The sequence below is a fragment of the Bombyx mori genome, chromosome 9 (genome assembly GCF_030269925.1).
Source record: "Bombyx mori chromosome 9, ASM3026992v2".
NCBI classification, from domain to species: Eukaryota; Metazoa; Arthropoda; class Insecta; order Lepidoptera; family Bombycidae; genus Bombyx; species Bombyx mori.
In genome coordinates, this window is record NC_085115.1 from 8,287,481 (window position 1) to 8,302,260 (window position 14,780).

The 14,780-nt window shown below is 39.4% G+C and overlaps 1 protein-coding gene across 3 annotated transcripts in view; it reads right to left on the reverse strand.

Moving 5' to 3' along the window:
* The window catches only part of LOC101744309 (poly(rC)-binding protein 3), a 197,584-nt gene that overhangs the window by 58,729 nt on the left and 124,075 nt on the right, over positions 1 to 14,780 (reverse strand). The window lies entirely within an intron of this gene.

Sequence of the window (14,780 nt, forward strand, 5' to 3'; positions counted from 1 at the left end):
TTTGCGAAAAATTAAATTGGCTTCGTTGCTTCATCGAAGAATCTCAAATCAATATTAACTTATCGTATCGTTTTTTTTAAATTAATACAATTATAGTGTCAATATGATTATACGAAACTTGTGTTTTGTAATCATTTATATATCGCCATTTAATTGCTGAATTGAATCGATTTGAAACGTTAATTAATAGTTATTGACATTTGTATTTGATTGAATATCACCGCCAACGCTACGGATAGGCACGTTAAATGTTCACCTCGTGGTTGTGGTGCCTTTCGTTTATTACCGATTATTACTCACAATCTATTTTCTGTTCATATGTGTATTGTTAATATTACAGTCGCTTATAGAAAGAAATTCATGAGCGCCCTCTTATTGAGATAGTTTTCCAGAATAATTGATAGCGAGCTATTACGATGGGTTATTTTGCTCATTACCTTTATCAGTGTGTAATGGGTACGACGGTAACAAAATTTATCTAGATCACGAATATCAAATATCTTTAACAAAGAAAGTAATTTCGTTAGGGAATCAAATCCGGTCTCAATTGTAATCTCAAATAGTATACTAATAGTGACTTACTACTTATTGCTAGTACTAGATCGACGGGACTATCGAAAAGATTTACTAATAAAATATTGAGTTCAAAAAATTCAATTGAATTTATTTTTTACGGTTGCATATTTATTAAGTATAATATTAGATTCTCGAAATATCAAGCTCAAATTCATTATTTATTCAATAATCTAGTCATGCTATGCACTTAACAAGTAAATATTTTTGTTACTACACATGTATATATTTCTTTCTGCCGATTTTCAGTATTATCGGTGCACGGATTTAATTTTATCACTCCCTTTAGTACTCATAGGAAGGCGGATTTTGTAGAATGTATATTAGTTCTTAAAAAACCAAAAATAAGGAACAACATAAATTTATATTATTCAAGTATATTAATATATGTATATTAAATAAATATCAGGATAAAATATAATTAATGATAATTATTATGTTGAGAAAGATATTTCTTGATTTTATATCATTTTTTTATCAAAATTAAATGTCTTTCTAGCAAATCGTTTTATTGAAATATAGAGAAAATTTATACAAGTAGAAAAAAAAAAATGTGTGCGTGTACTAGTGTACACACGTAAGAAGTGAAACTTGTTTATGGCCTTATTTTTCGAAAAATGATCTACATGCAACTTTCTAGAAATTGGTTAAATAAAGTTAAATTAGATAAAGTTTAAACAAAAGGATTTTATTATCATAGACATGAATACAAATAATACAATTATTTCACTTTACCTTTTTGCTACTAAGATTATTACAGCATTTCATTAATTGTAATAGAATTATTACTATCATTGTCATTGTCATTATATATTTTTGTAATTAATGGCTTATGGTAACTGAAATATGAAATATATGGTTTACATTCCACGAAATTTAGTGACCGAGTAAAAACTCCATCAATTGTAGTGCCAGATCTTGTTGTTGACGTTTGAGGACTGTTTTTCATGGATAAATTCAATTTATTTTTCAGAAATTCAACTAGCTTCAAAGAATTTTCCGATGCAAAATTTACATTAAAATCTCCACTTAAAATCATCGGTATTTTATAATTATTGTTACCGAGTAAAGAGGCACCTTCACTTGTGTACGGCAACAATGAATGGTGAAGAAAAAGATGGCGCGTAACGGAAAAATGTGACGCGTAACCGAAAAATGTGACGGTAAATTTTTTTCCAACGCCGATAAAGAAGTTTCACTTCAATAATTCAATACTCTACTACTTTAATACTGAGAAATCGTAGACTAAATTGTTAAAATATACTACATTCAGAGCTATAAAAAATCTATTAATGGCTGCGCTTTCAACGGTATTCAACTTTAAACTAAAATTTCTGTAAATGTAATTGGAAGCCAAACAGCGAATTCATCCTTTAAAGTTAAGGAGCTTAAATTTTTATCGGATATCTGAAAATCAGTTCTTGGCTTGAAAAGAAACCGCGCACTTTCCAAGCGGCTAATATAAATTTTATTACTCCATTCCGATTTTTGCGGAGCTTTTGACTTTTCTCGCTTACAAAAAGACCGCCAAGCTGCCGGTGGTGGCTTTGACGGAATTAATTGAAGTTTTCGCGTGAAAATATCTAACTAATTAGCTGTAGTGCGGTCGCGACCGGTCGCTGGCGGTTTTGTCTGTGGAAGTACGTGGACGTAGCTTGCTTCGACATTTCCTGCTTTTAAAGTTGAGCTATGATATCTGTAGAAATAATTCTGTATGCTTCAAGTTTTCGTTAGATGTGAGAATATACTTAATTATATCATTTCTTTCATTAATATTCTGGATAAATACAATAACATAGAAACGATCACAGAAAATAAGCTAAGTTCTAAATCCCTGCCAAAAAATGAATAAATCTTTGAGCAACAATAGCAAAATGAAGTGAGTGATAAATTTCAGTTATTCAATAGAGCACCTGATGGGCACCTAAATGCAACAAACCATATTCCATTACGTTGTATAACAAATAATATAAAACTGGATAAAAGCGTGCCTGACGGTGAATTCAGCACAAAATGAGTGCAGTTTCTTTGTTGTGTTTCCATCGATTTTTATGTGCTTTCAATTACATTAAAGGTTCAGACCAGTAAATTCCTCACATTATACAGTTGGGTATAAAACCATGAGAAAAACGATCCCCTCATAAATATTTTAACAGCTGATTCTCTGGGACCGTACAAAGAGTATAGCGCTTCTAATGAGTTTATTAAACACTGAAAAAATACTGTCAACATAATTTTCTTTTTTGATTGCGTAAACCTGCTTGTGGCTTACCTTGTGTTCAGTGGTTTTCTTAGTCCATAGAAATCGTAGCATGAATGGAGCCTCCCACTTAGTTGTATGTTTATAAGTCGAAGTCCAAATTGTAATAATACATATCATGCCTTATAACACAGAGCGCTTGATCACGGCAGAAATAGGAACATGCTTTCGCTGAGAATTTGTTACTTTAATAGGTTATTATTTTAATAATTTAAAAATTCAAACCGATTCTAAGAATGTAAAAGGTTTCCAAGGCTTTCTTAAATTAAATACAGGATATTCTAATGCTTAAATTATATGACGTGCGTAAACGAAATTGTTGACTTCACACTTTCGTTTACAAGCTATTGATAAACTCGACGACTATCGAAAAAAAACCCGGAAATTAATGAAACACGTTTCTGATTATAAATTGCAGTGCCAAGGGAAATCTAGCTTAAGTTCCAGCCAACTACGGCCACATAAAATATTCACACTAATATTCTCATTTATGAGAACGATCTCAGCAAGTTTTAGTATTCAATATCACGCCGTAACTGTTTTATTTTACGTCTCATATGGTAAAAGTATCATATTTTTAGACATAAAATGTATCGTAAAGCATTTTCCTATAGTTTTTCAAATGAAATCGAGTTACGAGTGATACTTAAAATTTAAGAAATTATTACTTCTTTAATGTATTTGTTTTCTGTTGATATTCCATTATTTTTTTCACAGTCGGTTCCTGGTCGTGATCTTAACAATATATCTTATGCATAATTAAGCAAAAGCAACTTAGAGAGATCATTATAAATGTTGTGCAATTTCTTAGGAATTCTCGCGAGTACTCGCTCTATAATAATAAGTCAATCATAATAATAATAAGAATAAGGCTGAAACAAAATTATTAGTAAGAAAACTGTGTAATTGAAGGCTAGCTATTAATTTTTATACGCACATAATACAGACAGAAAAATTAAATGCTTTATTCCTAAAATTTTTATTTATATTTTATGTCAATTAAGCCTCTAGCGGCTTGATGGATTGAATTTCTGTTTTTAATTTACCAAACATGTTTGTTTCATAAAGTTTCATTTACAATACGTGTAGGTAATGGATAATAAAAGAATAATAAAATCGTTTAATTGGCTCGTTAAATTCTATTGGCTATATAAAATTATTGCTTTAAAAACTATGTAGCTTGATTTAAAAAACTTTATATCTTTTGTGTACCTGAGAGTTTATTTCGTCTTTTTTATTCATAGAGATTGTATTTTTAAGAAAGTATGCATTAAGACCAGGTAGTAAAATTGCTTAAGTGTTATTTTATCAATAATGAGCTTAAAAGTGTAAACTAAAAAAAGTTTATACTTATTAATTTTAGCGTAGATTTTTATAGTAATTAATACACTTAATTTTATTTATTTTACCTGAATTTTTTCTTAATATCTCTGTTTATTCAACTAACTCTAATTAAAATTAAGTTGTAAGATGTAAGATGTAGATGAGCTAATGCGTTAAGATGTATCTTAAGATAATTTTATTTTAAATTATTCTCTACGTACACGTAGTACCTACTCAGTTAAATATAAACAATATGGTTCCAGACAATAACTAGTACTTACATGGATTGATTTACTCCTAGTATTGTGTACCGTCCACATCATCTTATTGGAAGCAAGCATGCGTTCCGTTTGAAAGTTGGGACAGCAATACACAACATATTATGTAAGTATTAGATATCTGATTGACTTGATGGTGTGGTAGTTAGCCCGCCTGACTCTAGTGCCGAGGGTCGTGGGTTCGATTCCCACATTGGGCAAGCATTCGGGTGTTTATTTTGTATATATTTAAACGTATACAAGTATGTATATATGTGGGGAGTGTTATTTTTATTACGTTTTTTCAGTTTGTTTTTTTAATATTTATTTTGTGCCTGTTGCAATGGCAACATTCTATGAGATTCACAAAAAGATAGTAGTTTAAGGTTAGAGGGGGTAGTTCAAAAATGGAATAGTTTGAGAAAGACGTGTACGAAGTGATTGTGAAGTAAAATAAAGAATTTCGCTATATTCATCCCACTTTTACTTATGAACGATCCCACATATATGTCAGTCTCTGGTATCCATAACACAGGGAATCCTAAATTTGAATGGATGACCGTGCGTGATTTGTTTCCAGTTGTTATTGTCACGACTCAAGGTGGAGACACTCACATTGTAATATCTATTGAATCCATAGTAACCAGTGAATACCAGGCTAGTTGTGAGTTTGTGTATCCATCATCGTTTACTCGTCTACCTCGATAAATAAATACGAATACAAAATAAAACATCCTAAAGTTAAATAAATCTGGACCGCTCTCAAATACAATACATGTTTCAACATACTACAATGGCTCAATTTTAATTTGTTAACAGCGCTACACGAATAACCCAAAGCGTATATTACTTCATAAAAACAAACATAATACCGTGCCCAGCACATACCTTGTGTGGTAGCTGTTTATATACACTCTAACGATTAATGAAACCGAAATAGTAAATATTTGCTTCGTGGCGTTGCTAACTTGTTTTAACTGCCAAGTTACATTGAGGTAAAGTGTGTTTTAGTGTCGCCATGTGCATGCTTCTGGATAAGTTTGACCATAGCCAACTTTGCACTTTGTGCTTTATGTCCGCAGTGTTACTGTGCTTAAGTGTTGTGCTAAAACACCCTAATAACAGAGCTCATTGTAAAGTAGAAGCGTTCCTCTTAAAATATGTATATTTATATTTTTTCTTTCAAAGAACTTTCTTCGTCAGTCGTAGCTACAGTTATAATACTGTTGTAACTACGGATCATTTTGGCCGTCCATGACTAAGAAAACTGCAAAGTATTCAAAGCGTCGGAAATACTTAAAATGATAACAATAAACGCAAGATAGATTTTTTTGTTGTTGCTTAGATGGGTGGATGAGCACACAGCCCACCTGGTGTTAAATGGTTATCGGAGCCGATAGACATCCACGACGTAAATGCGCCACCCACCTTGAGATATAAGTTCTAAGGTCTCAAGTATAATTACAACGGCTGCCCCACCCTTCAAACCGAAACGCATTACTGCTTCACGGCAGAAATAGGTAGGGTATTGATACCTACCCGCGCGGACTCACAAAAGTGTCTTCATTAATAATGATATTTAACATTTCAAATATAAGGTAACGTGTAGATTAATTAATTCTCAACACATAGTTGGTCTTAATTTAGGATTAAATAATTTAATACTGTAAACATATAGGTAAAGCTGTGGAAGATATGAGAAAGAGAAACTGATTCTGACTGATGTTGTGGTTATATTGTAAATAACATTAAAAATAACTACTATAAATGAATGTAATTAGTATATACGTTAGCTATAAGTGTGTAAGCATTAAGTTACTAATAATGAACTAGATTTATAAATTTAAATGAAGCAGGATTACAAAATTCAAAACTTCTCCGTAATTTCGACGAACAATGACTTACTGGTTCAAAGCAAGTTGACTTGGTGAAATTTGATAGTATCGTGCCGGTCGACGCTGTGCAGTAACCGAAATAATTGATGCCTCCTGGTTCCAACTGAAATGTTGGATACCGGACGCTTTAAGCCCTGTCTGACTAATATCGTACAATTCAATGCAGCATATTTCAGTTAAATTGTTGTTATTGTGTGTCGAAAAATTGTGATTTATAAAGCGTTGTTGATATTTTTCATGAAGCCTTCCTGTTATTATTTGGTACTTTGTTTGTTTTATGTAAGTTTGTTAGGTGTACTTTGGAAGTTTTTTATTATATTCTCAATAGGGAATCCTTATTTAGTTTGTATATTTTATTAAAAGTACAAGTTCATATTCGAGAAATTTAACAACTTAAAATTATTTTAGGTCAGATTTATTATATGTATTATAATCGTCGGTCCTCCTCCTCGCGTCGTTTTCCTCATTACTGAGGGTCGTGACTCTCCCGCTGCATAATCGTCGGTAGTACATAGTATACTTTAATTTTCTTCTACCCTTCTCTCTGCTTCTAATACCTATTTCATTACCACTGAAGTATTTCACTACTCATGGTTGGGTACATTATGATTGCGAACGTATCGATAGCTCGGTTTCAGTTACTTTATGTTTCAAGGTAAGAAGATTTCTAGGTATTCACATTGTAATATTTATGAGCTCTCAATATAATCCTGTTACGTAAAAAAGCACAATATTACAATTTGAATATCATCGGCTTACCGTAATTTCATACAGGCCTCTACATTCTCGTAGAAGTGCTACGTCGTAGACAATTTAATCCTTTAACTCGCCGCTTGCGAGACAATAGATAAACAACATTTCGTAGCTATCGGCTATGTCCGACCTACGAAGTGTATTGTAGAAAGCTTATAGCACGTCAACCGTGTTATGAATTGTTAAATACTCGGTTTTGTTTATTTATTTTTTTGACAATAAAACAAACAAAAAATAATGCATTATTTTAACTAGAAAACACTCAATTTATATTCCAGAATTGAATTAATTACTTAGAATACTAATTTTTTTACTCTCAGAAATACAATAAAGGGTTCCTAATTCAATATTGTATAAAAAATTATGTGCGTAGATAAAACAAAGAGGTTCAATGTAAATAACAGGTAACACACAATACGAATCGGTGAATCCAAACACGATAGCAAAGTGGTTAATTTAGCTGTCGATTTTCTTGTATCTTCGATCTGGTCCTAAGTAAACTACTTCTGTTTAAGGATGTTTGTGCTCAGACCAATAAAGGCGGAGATTTCTTCCTTAATCACCTTTGTTCTAAGTGCTGTACTGTAATTATGTCCCACATTACCGTAGTACTGAACATAATGTTTTAAATGTAAGTGTTTCTCTTAATCGTTTTTTTAGTTAAAACTTTACGTCAATTTTATTTGCTTATAATGTAACATCTGTTCTTCTGAAGACGGGCTATCGCCTAGTTTTAAATACTCACATTCTAAATCGAGCTAAAAATATGGAATAGAACATATAATTGTATCGGAAAAAGGGCCATCCTGGGCTTTTTGTTTTGTTTTAAAACAGAGGATTTTCTAATATACATAGGTATTTAGTGTCCTAATTTTAAGTGGTTAGTGAAACCCAGCGACAATTACAGATTAATTGTTACCTACAATGGGACAACAGATTGAAGCATCAATTTAATTTTTATAATTACCCTTCAAGCTGCACTGTCGTATTATATCGGGTTAAAAAGTCTATTAATAAATAAATATACACTGCCTTGGAAATTACACCGAGTGCTGGCTAATTATTTGCGTGTTTTCTATTCAAATATCATAATTTTGTGATTAAAAAAAATTATCGTAAAATATTAACGTTATTTATTAAGCGCATAACAAAAACACCATCACCAAAACAAAATTATCTAGTTGATAGAGTAAATAAAAACGAAAAGTCGTATATCTCGAGAATCGTTTTTCTAAATTACTTAGGTTCGGCGGGGATCCCATTAGTCTGTACTCGTTACGGCCAGAGACAAATAGCGCGAAGAGTTGGCGCCTTCGTAGTCTCGTTTATTAGTATTAACAAACTTTCCCACCGGAGTCATTTATAGGAATGAAAAAATAAACTACAACCGACTGCCTTAAATCGTGTTTTAATTGAGTGCAATAGTTCTTTTATTATTGTACATTGGGGTACTTCTTCTTTTTCTTCTTTGTCTTTTCCTCATTACTGAGGATCGTGACCACCTTGGTCCAGTTTTTGCACCAGCTTCCTCCAATGTTGCCTGCATTCGGCCTGCTTAATGGCGCCCGGGACGCTGGTGTTTGTGGCCTCCTTGATAATGTCCGTCCACCTGGTTGGCAATCTTCCTCGACTTCTCTTTCCTTCCACGTGACCTACAACGATTAATTTTTCCAAGTTCTCAGCATTTTGTCGGGCCACGTGTCCGAAGTACTCGAGGAGACGCTGCATACAGATTGTAGATAGACGGGTCTTGACATTTAGCTCCTCGAGAATTGGGGTACTACTACTAGTAATATACTTCAATGTTATTGTATAGGATCTTTTATTAGTGTACTGCGTTAAAAGGGAAAAGGGACATCATTTTGATACTATACCGATAACGGTGTGTTAAAATTAAAACATATTCCCAGGCGTAGGTATTAATTTGTGGGCTCTCTCAGCCGAGGGCGTCCGGTGAAAGTTATTACGAAAATTTAATTGAAGTTTTGATCAAGCACTATCACACATAGTACCGGTTCATGCTGAACACGAATTATGATCACCAGAAACCAATTTAACGATGACAACGTTAGTTAATTAACTTTTTAAGGAAACTTAATAATATAATGATCCACCAAATTACTTACAATAATTAAAAATTATAATTACTAATTACAATATATTAAATATTTTTTCGACGTTAAATTGACACGATCTTTACTTGTCTAGCAAAATCAACTGTTCAATGCTCTGTAAAATTAAGAATCTCTTCTTGTATTTACGAAGCGATCACTCTGTTGTATCGAAAATCTGCGAACGATTCTTTAACCTGGACACAATCAATGAAGAATCTCGCAATATAAATTTTGGTCTCTATTCGGAGACTATAAGGTTTATACTTAGTCTGAGTCTAAAGAAGTTATCACATTCCGATAGAGGCACCCGTCACGTGCGGACGTGCTCATCGTCCACTCGATCGCCCGGTCTTTGTTCGCCCGGCTTTTGTTAGCCCGGCCATTGTTCGCGCGGCCTGTGTTTGTGGTACATCTGCCGACTAAGTGCTCTTTCTGGAAGTTTTTATTTGTTTTGTTTCCTTTTGTTGTTTCTGTGTTCGTGGTACATCTGCCGACAAAGTGGTTTCCTGCAAGTATTTATTTGTTTTGTTTCTTTTCGTAATTTCTGTTTTGTTGTGCTTTTTCTCTGTCCTGTTTGTGCCGATGAGTAGGTTACATAAGATACGAAATTCATTCGGGTGTTTGTCTGTGCGCCTGTACAACAAAATTCCACAAGATGTTCAGAACCTACATATACATAGGTTTAAGAAAACTGTTAAAGAACATCTGTGCAATAAAGCTTACTATAAAGTCAATGATTATCTAGAAGATTGCACAAAGTGGGAATGAGTTGCTCGCTCCGGGCATTTCAATATTGTAGTAATTGTTACGTTATAATACTCATTGTAAAAAACTCATATTTAAAAAAAATAATGTAATATTAAAAAATTTATAAATAATAATTTATTAAAAAAAAAAAAAAAAAACATGCCCGCTGAGTTTCTTGCCAATTCTTCTCAGGACGGAGGCTAGTTCTTGTGAATTGGCGGTAGTTCTTTTGACGTTCAACAAGTATGTACTTTCATTTATGTTGAATAAAAATTTTTTGATTTGATTTGATTTGATTTGTAGTAATCGCGCCGCATTGCCACCTGTGTTCAATAGAACCGCTCAGGTCCGAGAAGTTGGGGCCTCGCCGCAAGGCGAGTGTTTTCAAGACCCGGGGCCGCCCCACCTGGGTACTCAGCGATCATGGACGCTGTATTCGCGGAATTCCTCCGACTTCGCCACCCACAGCTCGCCTCGGAGTTTTTGGCCTTCAAGGCCAATCACACTGCGAGCCCTCTCGAGGACTCCGCCGCGCTCGCTGCTCCTGCGTCGCCTGTACCTGCGTGCAGAGCTTCTGCATTGAGCACCGCAGCCTCTGTCGTGCCTGCCGCTCCCGTGTCGCCTATACTGGCGAGAAAAGCTGCTGCGTCGTCCGCCGTGACCATCGTTTCAGCTGAGCGATCATCCGCGGCCTCCGTCGCGCCCTCTAAAACACCTACACTTGCTCGTAGGTCGCCTGCACCCGCCTCCTCGTGCTCCGACTCTGACTCGGACATGGAGGTCGACCTCGCCCCCGCCTCATCGACGGATGGATTCACCCTGGTACAGAAGGGTAAGAAGCGTGCCGCGGAGTCTCGAGCTCCCGCGGCCGCTAAAATTAGCAAAGCCGTGAACGCGTCGCGCCCCCGCCCTCAGACTCCCGTTGCGCCCCCAGCCCGTGCCACTCCGTCGCCGCGTCCGGTGGCACAAAATAAAACCCAGACCCCTCCCCCGGTTATCCTTCAGGAGAAGGCAGCTTGGGATCAAGTTTGCCTGGCCCTTAAGGCCAAAAATATAAATTTCACGAATGCCCGTAACCTCGCGAACGGCATTCAAATTAAGGTTCAAACACCCGACGACCATAGGGCCCTCTCTTCTTACCTCCGTAAGGAGCGTATAAGTTTCCATACGTATACGCTCCAGGAGGAGCGCGAACTCCGCGTTGTAATACGCGGAATCCCTAAAGAGTTAGATGTAGAGCTCGTAAAAGCCGACCTGTTAGAACAAGGCCTACCAGTGAATTCTGTGCACCGTATGCACACCGGTCGCGGTAGGGAGCCATATAATATGGTTCTAGTGGCTCTCCAGCCTACCCCCGAGGGTAAGAAAATCTTTAACACACAGACCGTCTGTAGGCTCTCTGGTATCGCTGTCGAAGCCCCCCATAAAAAAGGCACTCCTAGCCAGTGCCATAACTGTCAATTGTACGGGCACTCTTCCCGTAACTGTCACGCGCGCCCCCGATGTGTTAAGTGTTTGGGCGATCACGCCACGGCCCTCTGCGCTCGCGACCAAAAAACCGCGACGGAACCGCCTAGCTGCGTCCTGTGTCGAACACAGGGTCACCCCGCGAATTACCGTGGTTGCCCCCGAGCCCCTAAAATAAATCGCCGCGTCGCCCGCCAAAACCGCCTCCGAGCTTCCGGCCCAGACATCAAAGCCTCGGCACCCTCTGCATCGCAGGCTAAGCCAGCGTTCGTTCCGGCGGCGGTGCCCAGTGTCTCGGCCTGGGCAAAACCGCTGCCGTACACGAACACGGCTACAACTCCCTCCTCCGCGATTCGTCCCGCCCCCGCGACTCGTCCCTCTCCCGCGACTTGCCCTCCGACCGCGTCCGACAATCTCGCTTTAGCGATCGACTTCTTTCAGTCGATCAACTTTGAGCGCGTTAACGCTTTGGGCGACGCCATTCGCGCTGCCTCCACTGCACAACACTTTATCGCCGTTGTGCAGGAATACGCCGACGTATACGCGTCATTAAATACGTACGTCCTCCCCTCACTCCGCCGGTAATCAATGGCGTATATAAGTAGAATAAAGCCCCTATCCGTAACGATAGGATTTTTTAACGCTTACGGTCTCGCAAATCAACGTGATCAGGTTTCTGACTTTTTGCGTGACCACCAAATTGATATCTTTTTAGTGCAGGAGACCCTACTAAAGCCCGCGCGCCGTGACCCTAAAATCGCGAACTATAACATGGTCAGGAACGACAGGCTCTCTGCCCGTGGTGGTGGTACCGTCATTTACTATAGAAGAGCCCTGCATTGCGTCCCGCTCGATCCTCCCGCGCTCGCTAATATCGAAGCATCAGTGTGCCGAATCTCACTGACGGGACACGCGCCGATCGTTATCGCGTCCGTTTATCTTCCACCGGATAAGATCGTTCTAAGCAGTGATATCGAGGCGCTGCTCGGTATGGGGAGCTCTGTCATTCTGGCGGGCGACCTAAATTGTAAACACATCAGGTGGAACTCACACACCACAACCCCGAATGGCAGGCGGCTTGACGCGTTAGTCGATGATCTCGCCTTCGATATCGTCGCTCCGCTAACCCCGACTCACTACCCGCTAAATATCGCGCATCGCCCGGATATACTCGACATAGCGTTATTAAAAAACGTAACTCTGCGCTTACACTCGATCGAAGTAGTTTCAGAGTTAGATTCAGACCACCGTCCCGTCGTTATGAAGCTCGGTCGCGCTCCCGATTCCGTTCCCGTCACGAGGACTGTGGTGGATTGGCACACGCTGGGCATCAGCCTGGCTGAATCTGATCCACCATCGCTCCCGTTTAACCCGGACTCTATCCCGTCTCCTCAGGATACCGCTGAAGCCATAGACATCTTAACGTCACACATCACCTCGACATTAGATAGGTCATCGAAACAAGTTGTAGCGGAGGACTTCCTTCACCGCTTCAAATTGTCCGACGATATTAGGGAACTTCTTAGAGCTAAGAACGCCTCGATACGCGCCTACGACAGGTATCCTACCGCGGAAAATCGTATTCGAATGCGTGCCCTACAACGCGACGTAAAGTCTCGCATCGCCGAAGTCCGAGATGCCAGATGGTCTGATTTCTTAGAAGGACTCGCGCCCTCCCAAAGGTCTTACTACCGCTTAGCTCGTACTCTCAAATCGGATACGGTAGTAACTATGCCCCCCCTCGTAGGCCCCTCAGGCCGACTCGCGGCGTTCGATGATGACGAAAAAGCAGAGCTGCTGGCCGATACATTGCAAACCCAGTGCACGCCCAGCACTCAATCCGTGGACCCTGTTCATGTAGAATTAGTAGACAGTGAGGTAGAACGCAGAGCCTCCTTGCCACCCTCTGATGCGTTACCACCCGTCACCCCGATGGAAGTTAAAGACTTGATCAAAGACCTACGTCCTCGCAAGGCTCCCGGTTCCGACGGTATATCCAACCGCGTTATTAAACTTCTACCCGTCCAACTCATCGTGATGTTGGCATCTATTTTCAATGCCGCTATGGCGAACTGTATCTTTCCCGCGGTGTGGAAAGAAGCGGACGTTATCGGCATACATAAACCCGGTAAACCAAAAAATGATCCGACGAGCTACCGCCCGATTAGCCTCCTCATGTCTCTAGGCAAACTGTATGAGCGTCTGCTCTACAAACGCCTCAGAGACTTCGTCTCATCCAAGGGCATTCTTATCGATGAACAATTCGGATTCCGTACAAATCACTCATGCGTTCAACAGGTGCACCGCCTCACGGAGCACATTCTTGTGGGGCTTAATCGACCAAAACCGTTATACACGGGAGCTCTCTTCTTCGATGTCGCAAAAGCGTTCGACAAAGTCTGGCACAATGGTTTGATTTTCAAACTATTCAACATGGGCGTGCCGGATAGTCTCGTGCTCATCATACGGGACTTCTTGTCGAACCGCTCTTTTCGATATCGAGTCGAGGGAACCCGCTCCTCCCCACGACCTCTCACAGCTGGAGTCCCGCAAGGCTCTGTCCTCTCACCCCTCCTATTTAGCTTATTCGTCAACGATATTCCCCGGTCGCCGCCGACCCATTTAGCTTTATTCGCCGACGACACGACTGTTTACTATTCTAGTAGAAATAAGTCCCTAATCGCGAAGAAGCTTCAGAGCGCAGCCCTAGCCCTAGGACAGTGGTTCCGAAAATGGCGCATAGACATCAACCCAGCGAAAAGTACTGCGGTGCTATTTCAGAGGGGAAGCTCCACACGGATTTCCTCCCGGATTAGGAGGAGGAATCTCACACCCCCGATTACTCTCTTTAGACAACCCATACCCTGGGCCAGGAAGGTCAAGTACCTGGGCGTTACCCTGGATGCATCGATGACATTCCGCCCGCATATAAAATCAGTCCGTGACCGTGCCGCGTTTATTCTCGGTAGACTCTACCCCATGATCTGTAAGCGGAGTAAAATGTCCCTTCGGAACAAGGTGACACTTTACAAAACTTGCATAAGGCCCGTCATGACTTACGCGAGTGTGGTGTTCGCTCACGCGGCCCGCACACACATAGACACCCTCCAATCCCTACAATCCCGCTTTTGCAGGTTAGCTGTCGGGGCTCCGTGGTTCGTGAGGAACGTTGACCTACACGACGACCTGGGCCTCGAATCAATTCGGAAATACATGAAGTCAGCGTCGGAACGATACTTCGATAAGGCTATGCGTCATGATAATCGCCTTATCGTTGCCGCCGCTGACTACTCCCCGAATCCTGATCATGCAGGAGCCAGTCACCGTCGACGCCCTAGACACGTCCTTACGGATCCATCAGATCCAATAACCTTTGCATTAGATGCCTTTA